Genomic DNA, 21,627 nt, shown 5'->3' on the forward strand with positions numbered 1-21,627 from the left:
GCAATCATTAGGAAGGTTAATGGGTATTGGGTCATGTTTATTACAACAGCAGCACTTTGAAAAGTTCTTTATGCTTAAGAGCAGAAGCGGAAACATGATATATGAAACTGCAAGGTAACTTAGATGTAAATGACAATCTTGATCTTATATGTATTCTGAAAATTGGATTTCTGAAAAATAATTCACATATTTTAAAAAACAGTTATGGCCATATAACAATAACTTGAGACTTTTTTGATGAGAAAAAGGAGTGTATTGGATTGCTTATGAAGGCTTTCCCAACACCCAAAAGTTTTCATGCTAAACATTCCCTTCTAATATGTTTAAGGTTTTCTTTTTTTATACTCATCTCCGGAAAATCAAAAATTCATCCTGCTGTCCAGTGTGAGGTAGAGATCCAGTTTCCTTTTTTCTTCTCCTAATTTTTATGTTTTAGCAGTCTCTTCCATGAGGTTCTGATTACTATGTTCACTGCTCCATGAACCACTGTAAAAACTACTCTATCTCATCATAAAGGTCAATTATAAATTTGTCCAAGCTTTCAAGGCAAAATTTAAAAGTAAATGAGATAATTAAACACACACCACCAATTAAAGCAGAAGATAATATTGTTCCGCTAACTCAAGGGCCTGCAACCTAGTGCCAGGTGTGACGCTTTCCAGGAGGTACACAGGTCTGCACAGATTTAAGGAAATCAATCTCCAGATCTCCACCTCCCTCCTGTACCCTTTACTAAAACTGATGTGCATCATTCATTCTTTTTCCACCTTCCCTGTCACAGTAGCCCTCCCACGTTATAGAAGTCAGTCATACTTTTTACTTGTCATAAAGCTTAGTAAGGAACTTTGCTTCCAAGAAATTGCCAGGGCACCAAAGGGATAACTGGGAGGATAAGGAAGAGTCTCATATAAGCACAGCAAGAAATACTGAAAGAAACTCATGGCAAAAAACTCCTTACCTGATCAATCAATTAATGGCAAGACTCCTTACCTAATCAATCAGTGTTAGAATTCACAAGTGAAAGTAATTATCCAGTGGTTGTTCAATGCAGAAACTGCCATCTTTATTAGAACTGAAAAAGTAGATATTTCTGACAAGAAAACATATCCACATTGGCTGATTTGACAATGAGGACTAACCAGTTTTATAGCAACATTTTCCATGAAAATGAGTAAGCAGAACCCACGAGGTCACGATTTTCGGAAAGCAGTGTTTGTTTTTTGCAACGAACTCTGATACATATGGTATTTCAAAATCAAAATATGCACTGCTTAATTTTTCACAGAATTAGAATAAAAAAATTAACAATTTGTATGGAAACACAAAAGGCCATGAATAGCCAAAGCAATCTTGAGGGAAAAACAGCTGGAGAGTCAGGTTCCCTGACTTCAGACTACACTATTAAGCTACGGGAATCAAGACAGTGTGGTACTGCCACCAAAACAGAAATACAAATCAATGGAAAAGGATAGAAAGTTCAGAGAAAAACGTATGCACCTATGGTTAAAGGAAGTAAGAATATATAATGCAGAAAAGACAATCTCTTCTATAGGCAGTGCTAGGAAAACTGGACAACCACACGTAAAAGAATAAAAGTAGAATACTCTCTAACACCATACACAAAAATAAACTCAAAATGGACCAAAACCTGAAATTAAGGTTGGATACTACAAAACTCTTAGACGGAGACAAAGGCAGAACACTGTTTGACATAAATTGCAGCAAGATCTCTTCTGATCCACCTCCAAGAGACACGAAAATTTAAAAAAAGGGGGGGGGGGACCTAACTGAACTTAAAAGCCTTTGCACAGCAAAGGAAACCATAAATAAAATGAAAAGACAACCCAGAGGATGGGTAAAAATGGAGGAATTGACAAGGGATTAATCTCCAAAATATATAAACAGCTCACACGGCTCAATATTAAAAACAAAAACAAAAACCAGTGCAATCAAAAAATGGGTGGAAGATCTAAAGAGATACTTTTCCAAAGACATACAGATGGCCAAAAAGCATACAAAAGACGTTCAACATCACTAATTGTGAGAGAAATGCAAACCAAAAGCACATGAAAGTATAATTTCTTACCAATCAGAATGGCCAGCAAAAAATCTACAAATAAAATATGCCAGAGAAGGTGTGATGAGAATGTAGATAAGATAGAACTGTATGTAATCCCACTCTCGGGCATATATCCAGAGAAAATGTAACTTCAAAATGATATATGCACCCCGATGTTCCCTGGGGCACTATTTACAACAGCCAGGATATGGACGCAAGCTAAATTCTTTCACAGAGAAACAAATAAAGATGAAGTACATATATACAGTGGAATATTGCTCAGCCATAAAATAGAACAAAATAATGCCATTTGCAACAACATGAATGGACCTGGAGACTGTCAAACTGACACAAGTCAGTCAGACGGAGGAAGACAAATACCATGGGTGTGGAAGCTAAAAACTGGTACAAATGAACTTATTTACAAAATATCAATAGGAACAGTCACAGGTGTTTGTTTTTTGTATTTGTTATTTGGTTACCAAGAGGGAAAGAGCAGTGGGAGGGATAAAGTGGGAGACTGGCACTGACATATACACACTGCTATATATGAAATGGATAACTAATAAGGACCTACTGCATAGCACAAGGAACTCTCCTCAATATTCCCTAATGACACAGGTGGGGGAAAAAAATCTTTAAAAGAGAGTGGATATGTGTGTGTGTGTGTGTGTGTGTGTGTGTGTGTGTGTGTGTACACATAAAAAAACTGATTCACTCTGGTACAGCAGAAACTAACACAACACTGTAAATCACCTACACTCCAGTAAGTTTTTTAAAAATGCACTGCCTGGACTTCCCTGGCAGTCCAGCAGTTAAGACTCCAGGCTTCCAAGGCAGGGGGCGCGGACTCAATCCCTGGTTGGGAAACTAAGATTCCTGTATGCTGAGTAGCGTGGCCAATAAACAAATAAGTGCATAGCCTATATTTATCCTCCTCCTCCCCATTTCAGAAATAAAATTCCCAGGAATTAGAGTTATTCCACGCTACAGTTATGAATTAAAAATCTGAGGTAATTATGAAGAATCAAAAGTTCTTTTTTAACAGTAGTCTGAAATGCTATAATATGATAATTACTGGATGAACACAAAACAGTAACATTCCTAACAGTGAGTGATCTTGCTTTTCTTGGCTGAACAAATTTGTATCAGTAATATACACAGCTATACCTATGGTCATTTTTTTCTAATGTTTCTTTTACTCTGATAAAGAAATAGATGCTGTGAAAAGTATAGAAATATACTTTTTATTGTATATTGTGAAAATATAGAAATGTTTTAAAATTTGGTTATCACTATCCCCCAAAGCTATAGACACGGAATAGTCGTACATGTACAGCCTTGTACCTACCACAGCACTCTGACGACGACTTTCCCTTGAAACTCTCCAAAACAGATAGTACATAAGGTGTACCTAATTTAACCACTTCTCTTTACTAAAACTTTTAAGTAATTTTCAATTTTCTTCAATATAAATAATGCATCATTGAACATTTTTGGATAGAAAGCTTTTTTCAGGATAAAAGAAACATGGTTGATCCATGCAAAGGAATAATATTCACTACAAAAAGGGGTGAGTACTTACACACACTAAAACATGGCTGAACCCTGAAAAACAAACACTAAATGAAGCAAGCCAGTTATAAAAAATGCAAATGGTACAATCACTTTGGAAAAGTTCAGTAGGACCTCAGAATGTTAAACGTCAAGTTACAACATAACCCAGCATTTCTACTCCTAAGTATGTATCTAAGATAAATTAAAACATACATCCATACAAAGTTCGAAGTAAATATTCAGAGCACCATTATTCATAATAGCCCAAATGTGGAAACAAACCAAATACCCATTAACTGATGAACGGATTAACAAAATGTGGTATAGATTCACACAAATAACATTCAGCCAGGTCAGAGAATGAAGTGCTGATAAATGGTACAACAGAGATGAACCTTGAGACATTACGCTACGTGAAGAAAGCCGCGCACAACAGGCCACAAACTGTATGAACTCACTTACAGAAAATGTCCACGCGAGGTAAATCCAGAAAGAAAACAGACTAGTGGTTGTCACAGGCTGGGAGGAAGGGAGGAATGGGGAATGACTGCTAGCTTCTTTTTTAGAAGTGACAAAATATTCCAAAATTAGATAGTGGTGATGCATGCACAGAACTTACATATATACTTTTAAAAGGTGAATTATGATTTATAAACGACAATTCTGACACCAACTGCGATGTGAAGAAAACACCAATGTCAAGCAATTCTCCAACACCAACTGGGGGTCATACAATTCACCTCAATTCTGACAGTATCTACCTACAGATAGCATCACATCCTGTAAGTTAAGGGCTCAGCCCTTTGAGACCGCTCCCCTGCCCTTCAGAAGTCACATTATAAACCCTGGTTGTCACTGTGTTTCTGAGCTTCCCATGAAACTCCTCAAAGGTTTGATTAATTTGCTAGATCCACTCACAGAATTCTGAGAAATATTTCACTTACTAGACCACCAGCTTATTAAAAAAAAAAAAAAAGGTATAATTCAAGAACAGTCCTGTGATACACTGGGCAAGTCACGGGGCAAGGGGCACAGCGCTTCCATGTTCTGAGGACTCCACGCACTCAGCACCTCCACGTGTTCACCAGCCTAGAAGTTCTTCGAATCCCATCTTTTCAGATTTTTACGGAAGTTTCATCACATGGAAATTGACTGACTGAATCATGGCACTGGTGATTCAACCTCCAACCCCCTTCCTCTCCAGGTCAGAGGGGTGTAGGACTGAAAGTTCCAACCCTCCACTAATCACTCCCTCGGTTTCCCTGGCAACCAGTCCCCAACCGCACAAGCCTTTCAAAGTCATTCATTAACATAACAAAAGATACCTTACCCGCTCTCCTCACTCTCCGAAATCCCAATAGTTTTGGGAGCTCAGTGCCAGCAACAGGGACCAAGACCAAATAAATATTTACTACAAATCACAATATCTGAATAAAGTTGTTACAAAAAAAGACATTAACATCCTCCCTCAAAAAAAAAAAAAAAAAGGGAGGGCGTTAAAGGAAGGTTACTTCCTGAGGGTTTACTCTTAGAGGCAGAAATACGACTAGCAAATATGATATTTGCCAAACTGTATTCAAAAGGGTTCTACAGGTTTATATGTTCTCTCTAGCAAGGCATTTAGTATCTACGTCACTGTACTGGGGTGAAAAAGCACCATTTCTTAAATCTTAAATATGAAAAAAAGAGACTGGCTATTGATTATTATTAAAGTTGAACACTTCTTCCCTATTTCAGTCATATTTTTCTTTTGCAAAGGGTCAGCTGGTTAGTTGTTGGCCTTTAATATAGACATCTTTATGTATGCAATTGTTACACATAAACATTTTTATTTCTCACTAAACAGAGAAATCAGTTACTTTCTTACCATTCTGGCCAGCAATAATTAACTCATCCTGAGTTCTACTTCAGCCTTTAACTTTAAAGTTTTCCATGAGGTCAAAGTACTCTTTAAAAAAGTTGCAATAACCACTTTCCCCTCAGATAGGCAGACTGATGTGGCACTACAATGGAGTCCACTTGGATGACATATATTCCCACTTTCCTGAACACAGATCACTTTTAAGGTAATTGTCCAAAGTGACTTGCAGAGATACTTTCAAATAATACCGAGCAGTAAAAAAGAAAAAAACTATTAACACCTTCTACAGGCCAAAGTAGAAGTACTGTGTACTTCATTTAATCCTAATAAACCTACTACCCTAACTTAATCTAAAAAGAACACAAAAATCACCAAGGGTAAGATCCTGCCATAACGAAAATATATGGCAGAGTTATGAATCAAACTGAGGTGTGCCTGATTCTAAAGTCCACATTCTTTGTGCCACTTTACAGCTTTTCCCAAGCTATAAGTCAGACAAGACTTTGAATACGAGTACTGCCAGTTACAACGTGACTAATTATTTCTAAGCTTCCTCAGTGTATATGTACCATTTTTACAAAAACAAAGTCATTAGTCACAAAATAAATATAAAAATGGGAGGCTTAAAAATTCACTGTAAAATGGAACTTTTTTAAAATACCAATTTTTAAAACAGCGAGATGGAATAATTCTAAACACTTTTCTTGAATTTATCAAGATTCACAATACCTACCAACAAGCAAAGGTTCTTGCATATCCATTTACAAACACGTGATCACTCAGTGAAAAACCGTTTTTTAGGGACTGACTGCCAGTCCTCACTTTAGCCAACGAATGCGTAATTTTTTCAGCAGAAAAAGCCACATCAACTACATTGCTTTTTATTCTCCTTTACCACATGAGAAATGTTTTCAGCAATATATGTACTATCCAGGAAGTAGCACCATGTGGAGTAGCAGAAATGGCTACGTTAGCTACCAAAGAGAGAAAGACTTCAGGGCCTGGTGAGCAAGCAGTAACACAACACGGAACAGGACAAGGTCGAGAAGAACAAAACCAAACCAAGAAATCACCTACTCTACCCTATGTAACGGATACCACTGTGGTAACAGAAAAGTCATTTGAATTACACAACTCTCACAGGACCCTTCATTAGCTTTATTTATTTTTTTATTTTTTCTTCATTAGCTTTAAAAACTGCTACTTTAAGACCAAACCATCTACCTGACAAGATCAGGACTGATATCCAAAGGATACAACACACCAGTAACAATCCCACAAAGATTTTCACATTCATGAAACAAAAAAATAACCTGAACAGTAAAACAAGAATCCATATACCAACATTTTCATTTTCCAAGAACTCATTCACTTAAAAAGGGTAGGATTATCTGATAAAATTAGATGAAGTCCTTCAATAAAACACATTTTTCTTTTAAAATATCTTAGTATTAAAGTATCAATATGATTTGGGGCAAACCAAAAAATAGGAACTTAGGTACAGCCCCCCATTTTATACTAGGGCTATTATTAAAATAATTCTTCTGTACATAGACTCATGTACTGTTTTCCTTAGCTGGTATAATACAATCAGGCTATTGTGCAATGGTAAGAGGGCTCTTAAGAAAACAATTAATGCTGAAATAATTCTTGTCTTGAGGTAACTTACTACATTCTACTCTCCTCCATAAGCACCATTGTTTTCAATCACAACTTTAGTTTTACCCTGTATCAACAAAATTTCCACTCTGTAAGATCCTTTCCAACAAATAATAAAAAGTAATGCTTTTATAAAGATCACACTATTTGGTAATGTACGACATTATAGAATAGTATATGTACTAAGATCTTGCTTTTGTAGAAAAAAGCAATTTGTTGATTTGTCTGGAAGGACATTCATCAAAACATGACTAGTAGATATCTTAGGTAGTTATGTTAACTAAGTAACAGTTATCTTAGCAGTTATCTTAAGGATTATGGATGTGCTTTTATTTTTTAGATTTTATGTGTATTCTGATTATCTGCATTAAACACGTTATTTTTTTTAAGCTTGTGCATAAGACAGAACAATGTGAATTAAAGAAACCTGTGAGCCACATTTTATTCCATACCACCAATTCAAACCCACATATTCAGAGTTAAGATAATGCAACTGTTACTCAAGAAATGTTACTGAAATCTCCTCAGTCAACAAGGTTCAGTTTTTAAACAATAAATTCCTTCAAACAGGAAAATGGCGCCTATAAGAAAGATGTAGCTTCATGTCTGTTTTTACAACTGGGGGGTAAAGGTGGAAAATGGCTTGGAATGCCCAGGTGACCATAGATAAGGAAGACCACAGGGGAAAACTACTAACACTTGAGAGACAAGACAAAATAACTTCATTGATTTAGACACTGATTCATAAAAGAAATCACAGAAGAGCAGAAAATAAATAAATTAGAGATAGTAAATACCTACAGGATGATAAAGGGAAAAAGAAAAAGCCAGAAAAAACTGAATGTGCGTATATTTGTGTAAATCATTCTGAAAAGCAAATTTAAAAAATTATCTAACAATTTATAACTCAAATTGAACCAACTCTGGTTTCTTCACCAGGAAAAGCATGCCTTTCAATTAAGACTCAGTAGCAGACCCAACAACACCCTTAGAAATGCAAGACCTCCTGTGCCTGCTTTTGCAAAGAACTAGTTAAAAACGAGGTAAACAGCTAAGCAATTAATATATAAACAGCCAATTTTTACATATTAAATCAATCTAGAAGTAATTGTCAGAAGTGAAGGGAATGCAGTTTTGAAAAGACACACAAGGTAAAGCACAAAGGTAATTTTATTAACTCATATGAAGAAAGTATCTTTCAACCATAGTAAGTAACTCCACTAAGATAAACCATAAGAAATTGCCAATATTCAAGTATTTTTTTAATCTATAAAAACAGCAATTTCATATGGTCCCACTAAGAGGTCTAGTGATTGATATTTAACAACCATCTCTCTGGGGGAAAAGGCCCTGGTTTATAGCTTTTGCCCATTTTCCACTGTAGCCTGTCAATACACCATCACCGAACACGAAGCTGGAGAGACGCACACAGTCACACCATCAGCTCACCAGCTCCAACACACCCCTGGTTCCACCTAATGCTCTGATCAAAGGATCAGCAGCATGGTTCCTAAAATCTTCTCCTTCTCTAAAACAAGCTGCTGCCTGAATTATCCAGTTTCCCACTTATGCTATGAAGAAAGTAAAACAGTGATGGGGGGCACGGGCTATTTTAAACTGAGCAGTGAGGAAATGAGTTGATATTTGAGTGAGATCTTAAAGATAAGACGCCAACCATAGGGGGAAGACTATTTTAGGCAGAGGAAACAACCCATGTAAAAGCCTTAATAAGGAAAGAACAAGCAGGACATGTTTAAGAAAACAAGCGTTAGCGTGGCAGGCACGTAGTGAGCAAAGATGAAATGCTCCTGAGAGGGCGGCAGGGCTGCAGCACATACACAGCGGGGTTTTATTTCCCGGATGAGTACAGCTTGTATTCTACTCTGAGTAGACTGGAAGCACTTTCACACAGTAGTTTGATGAATGTTAAAAGAATGAATGAATGCATACTTCAGTGAATCATTTTAACAATCCCTTATGAGACTTAGGTCAAAGCCTATTAATCTTATTACCCTTCTCAATATAATCATGCTGGTTACTTCACAATCTATGTAGAACGTTACGAAGTTAAAGCAATGTAAGTATGATGGGCCTAACCTATGAATATAGCTGAAATAAATGTAGTAGTGGTTAAGACTATCCATCAGTTCAGAAATAATTATTTTATTAATCCAAGATGGTTATTTCATATGTGAAATACTAACATATGAATTCAGATGTGAAATACTAACATATGAACTAAAAGTACAGAATGACAAATTCAATACTGTAGGAAAACATTTGCTAGCATGTCATCTGAAATGACGTTACACAGAAGGTAAGAAGGTTTTTAAAAAATTCTAATAGTCATATGTGTTCATATAAATTGTATTTTAATTTCCTATTTAATGTGAAAGAAAAACAAAATACCAAGCCTGATTTATAGATGTTATTGTTTAGTAGTTAAAGTATGTAACAAGCATAAACAAGTTAAATTATACTTGCATACTACAAATCTGTAAAGATTCATACATGTCCACACCTCTATGATCATGAAAATTAAGTCCGTATTATTAGCCACAGAACAATCTGTCAGACAAGACAATCAGGACAGAAATTACTACATATTATACAAAAACAGTTAAATAGTTAAGATTGGTTTATAAGGAATATATGCTTGCACATAAAAAATTACTCATTCAGGAGTATCTAAGCCACCTATCTCAATAATTTATTTAAAAGGATTTCTTTAAATCAATAGGAAATGAGACCTGTAACTCAGGAAAAAAAAATTTTTTTAAATCTTGTCTCATCAGAATGAAATAGTTTGCATATACTCTTGAACTCTCATTTCCTACCTAAATAGCAGGTTAAGTTGAAATTTAAATATATTCAGTATCTTTCATTAAGAACACAAATATACATATAGTATGACTCAACAGGCATGCACACTAACATACCTAGCTGCTGCTTTACCACAGAATACAGTAACTGTGCTGAGAGATACTCCCCCTCTCTTGTGAGGGTGAGTAAACAGGCAGTCCAGTACCGAAAAGAGAAGACTCAGTAGCAAATTTTTGTACCCTGAACATCCCTCCCGCAAATCTTGAGATTTCTGCTTGAGCAGTCTACAGGAAAAAAAAAAAAGCTAAGAATACTGCCAGGAAAACTACTCTTTTGGTAATGGCAACTGCTTTCCTTTAATAAAAGGAGTTTGGCAACAGAAAAACAATTAGTTTTGCTTTCAAGTCTCATTTGAGCCCATATTCCTGATAAAGCAAAGGTAAGTGCAGTCCCAGTGTCTACATCCATGTAAATCAACAAGACTCAGAATTCAAGAAACAAAGCCTAAAGAAATATGTGCTCAGTCGCATCCAGCTCTCTTCGACCCCAAGGACTGCACACCACCAGGCTCCTCTGTCCACGGGATTTTCCTGACAAGAAGACTGGAGTGGGTTGCCATTTCCTCCTCCAGGGGATCGTCCCAACCCAGGGATCGAACCTGTGTCTCCTGCACTGCAAGCCACCAGGGAAGCCTAAAAGAAACATGCGGCAAGCCAACAATAGTTTTCTTCTTAGAGTGGCTCCCTACTTTGAAATTTGGCTTTCCTTTTCTTCATTCCATTTACCTTAACCTCTTTCCATTCCTTTCTCACCTCCTCTGCTGTTTACCATTTTCCTGGGTATTCTCACCTTCTATACAAAAAATTCATTTCAAACTTATCATTTTCTCTTGTATCTAAATTTGTGTTTACTTAATTCTTATGGGACTATATGGTTTTAGGTGAAATACTTTTAATTGAAATACTTTTACTTTAGAGAAACATACATATAAGCTGTTATCAAAGACATGAGTAACAAGCAGCCATTCACTTAGCAAATGTGACGCCCATCAGGTACCAGGAAACCTACGTTTCTAGGGTGGGACAAGCCAAGGAAAAACTAGTAGGACATGTCATCAGAGAGGTCAGCCACACAGATGATGGAAGACCTGGCAGGCACTGTTGTATTCTGGCATTTACTCTAAATGATATGGAAAATCTCCAAAGTGTTTTGAATACAGGAGTAAAATAATTAGACTTTCATTTCAAATGGACTGCCCAGGTTGCTACGTTCATGAGACCAGAGAAGAGCAAAAGTAGCAGGGAGACCAGACAGGAGATGACTAATAACACAGGCGAGAGATGATGGCTACGTGGGGGAGGGGGGCGGGGGTGGGGAGTGCAGATGAAGACAGAAAGCTGTGGTCATGTTTATTCTTTTTTTAATTTTTAAAAAGTTTTTTTGTATTTTTGCTGAACTGGCAAAACACACAAAATTTCGTTGTGGCACACCGGCCCCATGGCATACGGAATCTTACTCCCCCGGGGCAGGAAATCAAACCCACATCCCCTGCAATGGAAGGATTCTTAACCACTGGATCACTAGGAAGTTCCCGCATTTATTCTTATGGTAGATTTTAAGGTAAATAAAGGACACATTCTCATGATACACTATTGTGAATTAGTGTGAATGTGTAACAAAAAGGAATCAAGAATGTCTACAAAGTTACAGTCAGAGAAACAAAGATTCAGTTCAGTTCAGTCCTGTCCGACTCTTTGTGACCCCATGGACTGCAGCACACCAGGCCTCCCTGTCCAACACCAACTCCCAAAGTTCACTCAAACTCATGTCCATCGAGTTGGTGATGCCATCCAACCATCTCATCCTCTGTCGTCCCCTTCTCTTCCTGACCTCAATGTTTCCTAGCATCAGGGTCTTTTCAAATGAGTCAGTTCTCCACATCAGGTGGCCAAAGTATTGGAGTTTCAGCTTCAACATCAGTCCCTCCAATGAACACCCAGGACTGATCTCCTTTAGGATGGACTGGTTGGATCTCCTTGCAGTCCAAGGGACTCTCAGGAGTCCTCTCCAACACCACAGTTCAGAAGCATCAATTCTTAGGTGCTCAGCTTTTTTATAGTCCAACTCTCACATCCAAGGCACCCCACTCCAGTACTCTTGCCTGGAAAATCCCATGGATGGAGGAGCCTGGTGGGCTGCAGTCCATGGGGTCGCTGAGTGTTGGACACGACTGAGCGACTTCACTTTCACTTTTCACTTTCATGCACTGGAAAAGGAAATGGCAACCCACTCCAGTGTTCTTGCCTGGAGAATCCCAGAGATGGGAGAGCCTGGTGGGCTGCCGTCTATGGGGTCGCAGAGTCAGACACGACTGAAGTGACTTGGCAGCTCAGCAGCTCACATCCATACATGACTACTGGAAAAACCATTGCTTTGACTAGATAGACCTTTGCTGGCAAAGTAATGTCTCTGCTTTTTGATATGCTGTCTAGGTTGGTCATAACTTTTCTTCCAAGGAGCAAGTGTCTTTTAATTTTATGGCTGCAGTCACCATCTGCAGTGATTTTGCAGCCCAAACAAATAAAGCCTGCCACTGTTTCCCCATTTGTTTGCCATGAAGTGATGGGACCAGATGCCATGGTATTTGTTTTCTGAATGTTGATCTTTAAGCCAACTTTTTCACTCTCCTCTCACTTTCATCAACAGTTTTTTTTTTTTTTTTCATCAACAGGTTTTTTAGTTCCTCTTTACTTTCTGCCATAAGGGTGGTGTCATCTGCATATCTGAGGTTATTGATATTTCTCCCGGCAATCTTGATTCCAGCTTGTGCTTCATCCAGTCCAGCATTTCTCATGATGTTCTCTGCATAGAAGTTAAATAAGCAGGGTGACAATATACAGCCTTGACATACTCCTTTCCCAGCTGGGAACCAGTGTGTTGTTCCATGTTCAGTTCTAACTGTTGCTTCCTGACCTGCATACAGATTTCTCAAGAGGCAGGTCAGGTGGTCTGGTATTTCCATTTCTTTCAGAATGTTCCACAGTTTGTTGTCATCCACACAATCAAAGGCTTTGGTATAGTCAATAAAGCAGAAATAGATGTTTGTCTGGAACTCTCTTGCTTTTTTGATGATCCAACGGATGCTGGCACTTTGATCTCTGGTTCCTTTGCCTTTTCTAAATCCAGCTTGAACATCTGGAAGTTCCTGGTTCATGTACTGTTGAAGCCTGGCTTGGATTCAGTTGACATTTAATAAAATGAGGCAAACTGGAATAGGAACAACCACTGGAGTGGGAGAGGGAGGAAGGAGAATGAGGAGTTCAGTTCTGACAGGTTAAATCTGGGATATCTAACTGAAAATGCTGCCTAGCCAGCTGAAGGTTAGGAAAGAGATCCAGGTGAGAGATAACATTCTTAGCTTGAAATACATGATAATTCCAGCTAGAGGCTGAGATGAGATCACAGAAGACCATGTATAAATACAGAAGAGGTCTAAACATAGAGGTCTAGAAAACTGCCTTATTTTTCAGAAGTTGGGGCAACAAAAAGGAACCAGCAAAAGAAAGTGAAAATAAGCAGTAGTGTCCCAGAAACAAAGGGAGGAAAGATTTCAAAGACGAGAAACTCACTGACCACTTTCAAACGCTTTAGCTGCTACATCCAGTGAGTAAGATTGAGAACTGACTAGGGAATTTGTTACCAAGGAGGTCACCAGTAAGCAATCTCAACAAGAACTGTTTAGGTAGCAGGGAAGATGAGAAAAAAAAAAAGAAATTTTGTGCTGGATCCAAGACAGAGAGGGAGTGCTGGTGGCCACAAATAACAACTCTTTTGAAGAACAGCAGCTGAAGAAAAATGTGCTATTGGAGTACGTTTGTTTTTAAAGATGAGAGATATTTTAGCATATCTTCATGCTGATAGGAATAATGCAATACATATGGGAAACACTAATGAGACAGCTCACTGGCTGGCAGAACGGGATGAATCCTGAGGCAATGCAATGGCCCTGACAGGAAGTGGACACAACCAAGAGCAAGAGAGGACGTGATGATCATAGCAAATAGGAAGTGCATACAGTCTGGGTATAGAAGCGAGGAGACATGCAAAGTTTTCGCCTGATTGCTTTCATTTTTAATACACAGGAAACAAGATCATCAGCTGAAAAAGAAGAGAAAAGAGGCACCAGAGGTTTGAGGGGATGTATAAAATAGTCATTTGGGCAGCCGGTGGAGTAATTCCACCAGGGATCCATTGATACTACGATTAAGGACTGTGAACAGCACAAAGGACCCTCCTTGGCCAACACAAATGGAGAACAAGTCAGCATAGGAATGTCTTCCTTGATTCAAGCCCAGCTGCCAGGTATCAGCTGGACTGGAAGGAGAATTGGATGGGTGGGTGGGGAGGAGGGAGGTTGGCAATTACCAGGTAAGCACATGAAGTGAGAGGCCCTGAACAAGAACTGGATCTGAGTGCTCAGTCATGCCAGACTCTTTGCAACCTCATGAACTGTAGTCCACCAGGTTCCTTTGTCCATGGGATTCTCCAGGCAAGAATTCTGGAGTGGGTTGCCAGCCCTCCTCCAGGGAATCTTTCCAGGGATTGAACCCACGCCTCCTGCATTTCCTGCATTGGCAGGTGAATTCTTTGACACCTGGGAAGTCCAAAAGAGAACTGAGGATATACAAAAGCGAAAAATTTTAAAGTGGACTATGGATTCAAAGTACGGTAAATAATCAAGCACGCATGTAGAAGAAGGGGGCTCAGGGCACTTAAAAAGGGAGCAGCAGCAATGAATCGTAGGTCCCAGACACAGAAGTACAGTTCAAGTGGGGGGTCATCAACAGAAGGAACTAGAGAGATAGCAAGCTGAAGCTGGGACAGAATGCTTGGAAGTGTGTCCTGTGAAATAATAAAGTACAGGCGGGTCTGGTTAAAATGTAACAGAACTACTTTAAAGACTAAAGCAAAACCTCTCCCCAGGCAAAGTGAGCCTGCAGACGAGGGTAACTAGAAGCCTAAGGGACTAGAGCTGAAGAATACCGCAGGAATAGTAGCTGGAGGTTCCCACACATGGAATCCCCAAGAAAACCATTTCCAGCACTCCTCTAGAGCCAGCTTTGAACAAACTGTCCAACTCAGAAGGCACAGAGGCCACATGAAAACCACACCTGTCCCCCCAGGCCCCTTTCCCCACCGAGGTGGACCCGGGACAGGTGATTTCAACAGCATACTAAAGAGGAGCTGGCAAAGCGAAAAAGAGAAGCTGATTCTCAGGACTCTCCCTCCAAAGTAGACCTCTTGCTCTGAAGCAGTTCAGAGCTACGAAGAAAAGTTCTATGGCATGGAAGAGTTTGAATACATTGTTATTCTGAACACACGCCTTCTAATGACAAAAATAAGACTGTGTACATGTTCATCACTCAGTTATGTCCAACTTTTTGCAAACCCATGGACTGTAGCCCATCAGGCTCCCCTGTCCATGGAATTCTCCAGGCAAGAATATTGGAGTGAGTAGACTTTCCCTTTTCAAGGGGCCTTCCTGATCCAAGGATCAAACCTAGGTCTCCTGCATTGCAGGCAGCTTTTCTACTGTCTGGGCCACTAAGGAAGCCCCTAAAATAAGACTATTACTGACAAATAAGCAGAAGACTTTTTACCACCTAGAACTAGACAAGCTACCTGGTTTTCCTAAGGGCTGGAGATTCAGGGAAAGACAATCTCTAGGGAGGCCTTGAAGATACAGTGAGAGAAAGTAAGTTGTTTTCTGCTTAAACTCTTATCAAGTCCCATCCATTGCATCCCTACAAATATCCAAGGGCTCCCACTATTAGGTGCTGCTGCTGCTACGTCGCTTCAGTCGTGTCCGACTCTACCCGACCCCAGAGACGGCAGCCCACCAGGCTCCCCCATCCCTGGGATTCTCCAGGCAAGAACACTAGAGTGGGTTGCCATTTCCTTCCCCAATGAATGAAAGTGAAAAGTGAAAGTGAAGCCGCTAAGTCGTGTCCGACTCTTAGCAACCCCATGGACTGCAGCCTACCAGGCTCCTCCGTCCATGGGATTTTCTAGGCTAGAGTACTGGAGTGGTTTGCCATTGCCTTCTCCGCTATTAGGTGCTAAATATATCCAAAAAATTCATTTTTGCTTTACTGAGCAAAAAGTTAACACAGATTAAAGTAAATGAAACAAAAATGATTTTGGTTTAGTACAAGATGCTTACATACATTTAATTCTAAAGATTTAATAAAAAATCTTAGTCTTCTCCTTTTCTTGAAATTGTTTTGTTATTTTTCTAACTTTGTGAATTACAAGCTTAATTTACACACATTTAAAACCAATACTTATTTGTTGGGACCTCTCCGGTGATCCAGTGGCTGAGACGACACACTCTCCCAATGCAGGGGGCCCGAATTTGATCCCTAGTCAGGGAACTAGATCCCACATGCTGCAACTAAGAGTTTGAATGCTGCAACTAGAGATCCTGCATGCCAGAACTAAGACCTAATGCACATAAATAAGGAAATAACTTTTAAAAAAGAAATGCTCATTAAAAAATAAAATAATCAATACTTATTTAAGAAATTATAATAGACTCAAAAAAAAAAAAAAAGGGAAGAAATCTTAGCACGAATTTCTGGGTAAGCTTCCAAATGGAAACAGTGCTCAAAATTCAGTCACCCTCAAATACACCTAAATTGAACACGGCATTATCTAACGCTTTCTAGGAAAAAGAGGGAGTCTGTTCTATTACAATCCATTTTGACCAAAATAGATTTGCAGGTATTTTAATGGTGTCGTGATAAAGATAACTCATCACCAAATTCTGGGCTTTCAGTTCAAAAACTCCCTTTGGATGAGGTCCCAGAGCAGTTTCAGCTAAATCTTGCCCTGTTCGTTACTTGTCAGTATTATAGAAAGTGCAACTGAACTTAAGCTTTGAACTGAGGGAGCAGAATGTATAAAGTTAATAATTAACAAGCTAAATTCCAAGTTTTTCCAGGTAGTATGAATAAAATCAGAATAAAAGCCCTCACCAAACCACTGAAGATAAGCACCATGTTTCACTCAGTTCCTCTCAAGAATGCACACGGAACCCGTAACGTCCCCCTCTGAAACACACCTGAAACTTTACTAACAATTAATATTCAATAAATGTTAAAATATTATTTTCATAAGAACTGAGATTAACACTGAAATAGATGAAAATCAATATTGCAACTGAGAGAAAAGTCTTATGGAGCCTTAACAAAGTATTTGAGACTCATCCTAAAGCAGATGAGAAATCTTTCATGATTATCTTCTTTCACAATAGAGACAACTGGGACCTAAAAACACACTAGCAACCGATCCTACTGAATAAATGTGAGAGATGAGGTTAAAGCACTTTTCGAATGTTAATTGATAGTCTCTCTCACAATCTATTCAGACAATATGGGCACAGTTGCAGTATGTCTTACCAGTGTGTTTCTTAATAACTTTACTAATTACATCTGATAAAGAACACACCTTCTAAATTATACTAAAGGATATTACAACAACAAAAAAGACAACTGCCTACAAGTCAAACATATCTTGACGAAAAAAGCATCAACACACTTTAAGTGTTCCAACAATTATTAAGCGGAATGATGCTCAGATTTATTTAGCCTCAAAACATTATAAATTACTCCAAGGTAGGAAATAATGCCTTGAAAACACAGTATTTTTGTAAGGTACAACAATAAAAAAAATCCAGTCATTACGAGTTCTAATTTACTGGTAAAATTATTTAAACATGTCTCAACGCTGCGGACTGTCAAGAACCTTGATAAAATTCTTGCCCCAAATAAAATAAGCACTTTTTGTTCAACATATAATGCTTACATTATTCTTATCATCACTGTTATCATTTGTCACTAGGTTTCTCAACAGACTAGAAGGAGTACACATGTGCATTACCAACTCATCATATGTAGTTCTATAAGAACTACATATTTAAAGAAAAACTAACACAACCCTCTAGCACTAAAGTTTAAGAGATCACTTTCCTTATTATTTGTAGGAACCATAAAAAACTATTAGTAAAGTCTAAAAATCTGAAAATTCTATTGAAATGCACACAAAATCTTCAACAACATATAAGGTGTTAACACGTCAAAAGTGTCCACCTAAATTCAAAAGTTATCTGTAAAAAATTAATATACTTTATACTGTAATTATCAAGATTGACTTTGCAGCACATTAATTTGGACTTCTGAAGAATCCGAATAAAAATAAGTACCTTCTTATTATATGTAAATAAGAGAAAAGCAGACAACACAACCTTTATGTTAAGAATTAATGCAGTACGATCAATCATTCTCGTTTCTAGAATTAATAAATGCAATACTACAAATCATTCTCTTTTTAGCAAGCAGTTTTACCAGTTTTAATACCAGATGGAAAGTTCAAATATGGAACCACAAATCATTACTCAGAGTCCTTCACTTGTCACTACTATCAATGCAATACTACATTTATTTGCAAATAGTGACTAAAACGTCAAAATAAAATTTCTGAAAAAGTGCTTTATTTAAAAATACTTCTTATAGAAAAGGAATCCACTAGTTCTCCTGGAAGATTTTTAAAAGCAGAACATGCGCAGTACTGCAAAGATTATTTACAGAAAACAGAACCAGAAGTACATTACTATTCAATAAATACACTGTATCAACAACATCTCATATGGGATAGAGAACAGAAACACTAGTTTGTTAAAAGTCTTCTTCCCTTCATTAAAAAAATATGGATTTTATTAAACTGACAATAGGAAAATGTAACCCAGTAATAGTCTTAGCCCTGTAAAGTTACTTATTAACCTCTAAATAGACTGCTATGACTCTACACTTCCTGCTGTTCACCTGCCATCTTTTCCAATTTTAAATAGGCACCAAGTGTGTAAGACAGACTGTCCTTGCAACATCAATAATGAAGAAAGAACACACTCAGCTTAAGCTTAAGAAAAAGATAATTGTGGGTTTTGTCTGCTCCGAAGAATCAGCACCCAACACAGGTGCCAGCATAAAATAGGTGCTTAATGAATATCTGTAGAGTAAGTGGTAAGGTTTAATTATATTACTGCAACATTAGCTTTCTTTCGTCCCTTAAGAGTTCTCTCTTGCTCAAAAAAGCAACTCAAAACCATGCCAGAGTCCCTCAAAAGCATATAAACTTCTCTATTCATAATAAAATGTAAAGCTGGGTCTCAAAAGAATCAAATATCAATAGAAAACAAGCAGCTTTTCTTCACCTTCCCTATTCTTTCAAAAGAAAATTAGATCAATAATGTTGATTTTTAAGAAATATCAACATGTCTACCAACTTTCCTCAAAATTAAAAAAAAAATTCACATTTCAAACGTATTCTCTATGCTCCTAATATTGAAAATAACTGATTTTTCAACACTATCTTGGATGAAATAAAAATACAAGCTTATAAACCAAAATAACGTGTTTGCCAATTTTTTCCTTCTTCTGAATCAAGAGGGTCTGTGCCTAAATTTTTACTAGCTATGAGATTAGCTTTGTCTGACATTTCAAAATTCACTTTCATGCGTTTTACTGAGCATCTACTATACGTCAGGCCCTTTAACAAAATGTTAATTTTGTAAACTGAACATTAGCACCAAAGTCCCCTTCAAAAGCGTGTCACTTAAAATAAGAGCAGCAGCTAAAGAGGACTCTCAATGTTTCCTGTACACCTTAAGTCAGCGTATCGAGGCTCTTTTCACCTATTCATGCGGCATCAGCGAGCCACTAACTACCACACCCGCTACCAAAAAATCACTAGTAAGGCGGCAAGCGCTGGGTAAAACAACCTGTAAGAGTAGGATGAGCTGCTCTTCGGAGGTGGTCAGGGCTTTTTCTCCGCGGCCCAAAGCGAACCGCGGCGAGACCCGCGGGCGCTCGCGCCGGACGCCCCGGGCTAGAGTCCGACTCCGAGCCGCGGGCCCCGCCCCGCCGAAACTCTCACCTGGAGGACCCGGGCCCTCTCCACCCGCCCCTTGCACCACCCTCCCGACTTCCAGACAGGCAAAGTTTGGGGGAGGGGGAGCCTTCATTTCCATTTTACAACAGGGGGGCAGTGGGCTCTCACCCGTCCGCCAGTCTTGAATCCGGAACAGAGTCTGGAACCCTCTCCCAGAAGGAATGGAAGAAAAACCAAAGCCACGGTCCGCAGGAGGACGTCGCCCAGACCTGAAAATGGAGCCGCAGGCTCAGCCCGCAGCGCACGGCGGGCAGGGCCGGGCCGCACTCGCCCCGGAGCCCTAGGAGGTAGGGGTTCAGGGCGTCGGGCCTCCGCCCCAGGGGCCGCGAGGGCGAGGTGGGAGGCCCGGGGCGCGCCCCGGGCCGGAGATGCACTCACCGTAGCCTTTTGTCTCCGCCGCTCGCTCCGGCAGCAGCCGCTCTCGGCGCCGGCTCCGCGGCTGCTGTCCCCCCACGCCCGCAGCTGCGCTCCCCGGCGCGCTCGCCGCTTCCTGGCCCCTCCCTCCACGCCCAGGCTCGCGCGCAGGCGGGGCGAGAGGCGGTGCGCGCTCCGAGAGCCGCGGGAGGGCCGCGCCGCCGCGCAGCTGCCGCCGGGCTGGCCCCGCCCCCTGCCCCGCCTGCGGGGATGGGCTCTGGCCCGCACCTCCGCGATGCGCCCGGCCAGTGGTCTCCGCGGGTTAGAAGCCCCTTCCCGGACAAGCAGAGGGCAGAGAGTCCGGGCTGGAGCCCGCGCGGGAAAGAACGCGCCGGAAGATGGCGACCGGGGCTGGGTGGGAACGTTCGGGAGCCCCTCCCCACGCTCAGGCCGGCGGCCCGCTGCGGCGGCTCGCGCCCCTTCCCCAGACAGCGCGGAGAGGCGGCGCCTGCACTAATAGTGCAGACTCTCCCAGGCGGACGGGGGTCGGCGCTGAGCCGTCTGACTGACCGCCTCTCAGTAGCAGCTGAGAGGTACATGCCCTGAAATCACCAAACCACCCTTTAAAAAAAAAAAAAAAGGAAACTTAAGAATTGTTGCATCCATCATTACCTGTCTTAAGGCCGAGAATATCCACCTGGCATTTGATATGCATAAAACTAGGACTTCCCTGTAGCTCAGGGGATAAAAGAATCTGCCTGCGATGTAGGAGACCAGGGTCGAATCCCTGGGTCGAGAAGATCCAATGGGGAAGGGAATGGCAATCCACTCCAGTATTCCTGCCTGGAGAATTCCATGGACAGAGAAGCCTGGCGGGCTACTACAGTTCGTGGAGTCGGAGGCGACTGGAGTGACGAACACACGCACACACTGGATCTGTGAGACTCCCTTATCTGTAATATTTTCTATGTCCTAGAAATCAAACACTTAAGAGTGCCCCTTTCTAGCAGCCAACCCTCCACCAAAATGCCTACAATACTTGGAATATAACGTAGTACATCTTCCCCATCTTGACTGATGTTAGTACATTAGTTTTCTCTTCCCCCTAAATTATAGTTCTCCCTTGCTCAAAAAGCAACTCAAAACCATGCTGCAGTCCTTCTTCTAGTTAGTTATTGAAGTCAAAAACTTTGGTCTTTGGCTCCTCATTCTCTCTTCAGCTCCAAACTGTCAAGAAGGTCTCTTGGTTGTAATACATCAGACTCAGACCACTTCTCACTTGCATCACTTTTATCTTCTCTGGCCT

General features: G+C 39.9%; 1 protein-coding gene across 9 annotated transcripts in view; it reads right to left on the reverse strand.

The window, feature by feature from the left end:
- CDC42SE2 (CDC42 small effector 2) overlaps positions 1–20,498 on the reverse strand; it is a 116,486-nt gene extending 95,988 nt beyond the window's left edge. For 5 of the 9 annotated variants that reach the window (XM_070374034.1, XM_070374031.1, XM_070374028.1 and 2 more), the window contains exons 1-2: positions 20,346–20,472; positions 20,076–20,176 (exon numbers count right to left, since the gene is read on the reverse strand). The gene's annotated coding sequence lies outside the window, so the exon portion shown is untranslated. Of the gene's footprint in view, positions 1–20,075; positions 20,177–20,345 lie in introns of all 9 variants that reach the window. The other 4 variants (XM_070374032.1, XM_070374027.1, XM_070374035.1 and 1 more) reach the window with 3 other exon arrangements.
- Between the last annotated feature and the right edge of the window lie 1,129 nt (positions 20,499–21,627).

Source organism: Bos mutus, chromosome 7, assembly GCF_027580195.1.
Source record: "Bos mutus isolate GX-2022 chromosome 7, NWIPB_WYAK_1.1, whole genome shotgun sequence".
In the NCBI taxonomy this organism is placed as follows: domain Eukaryota; kingdom Metazoa; phylum Chordata; class Mammalia; order Artiodactyla; family Bovidae; genus Bos; species Bos mutus.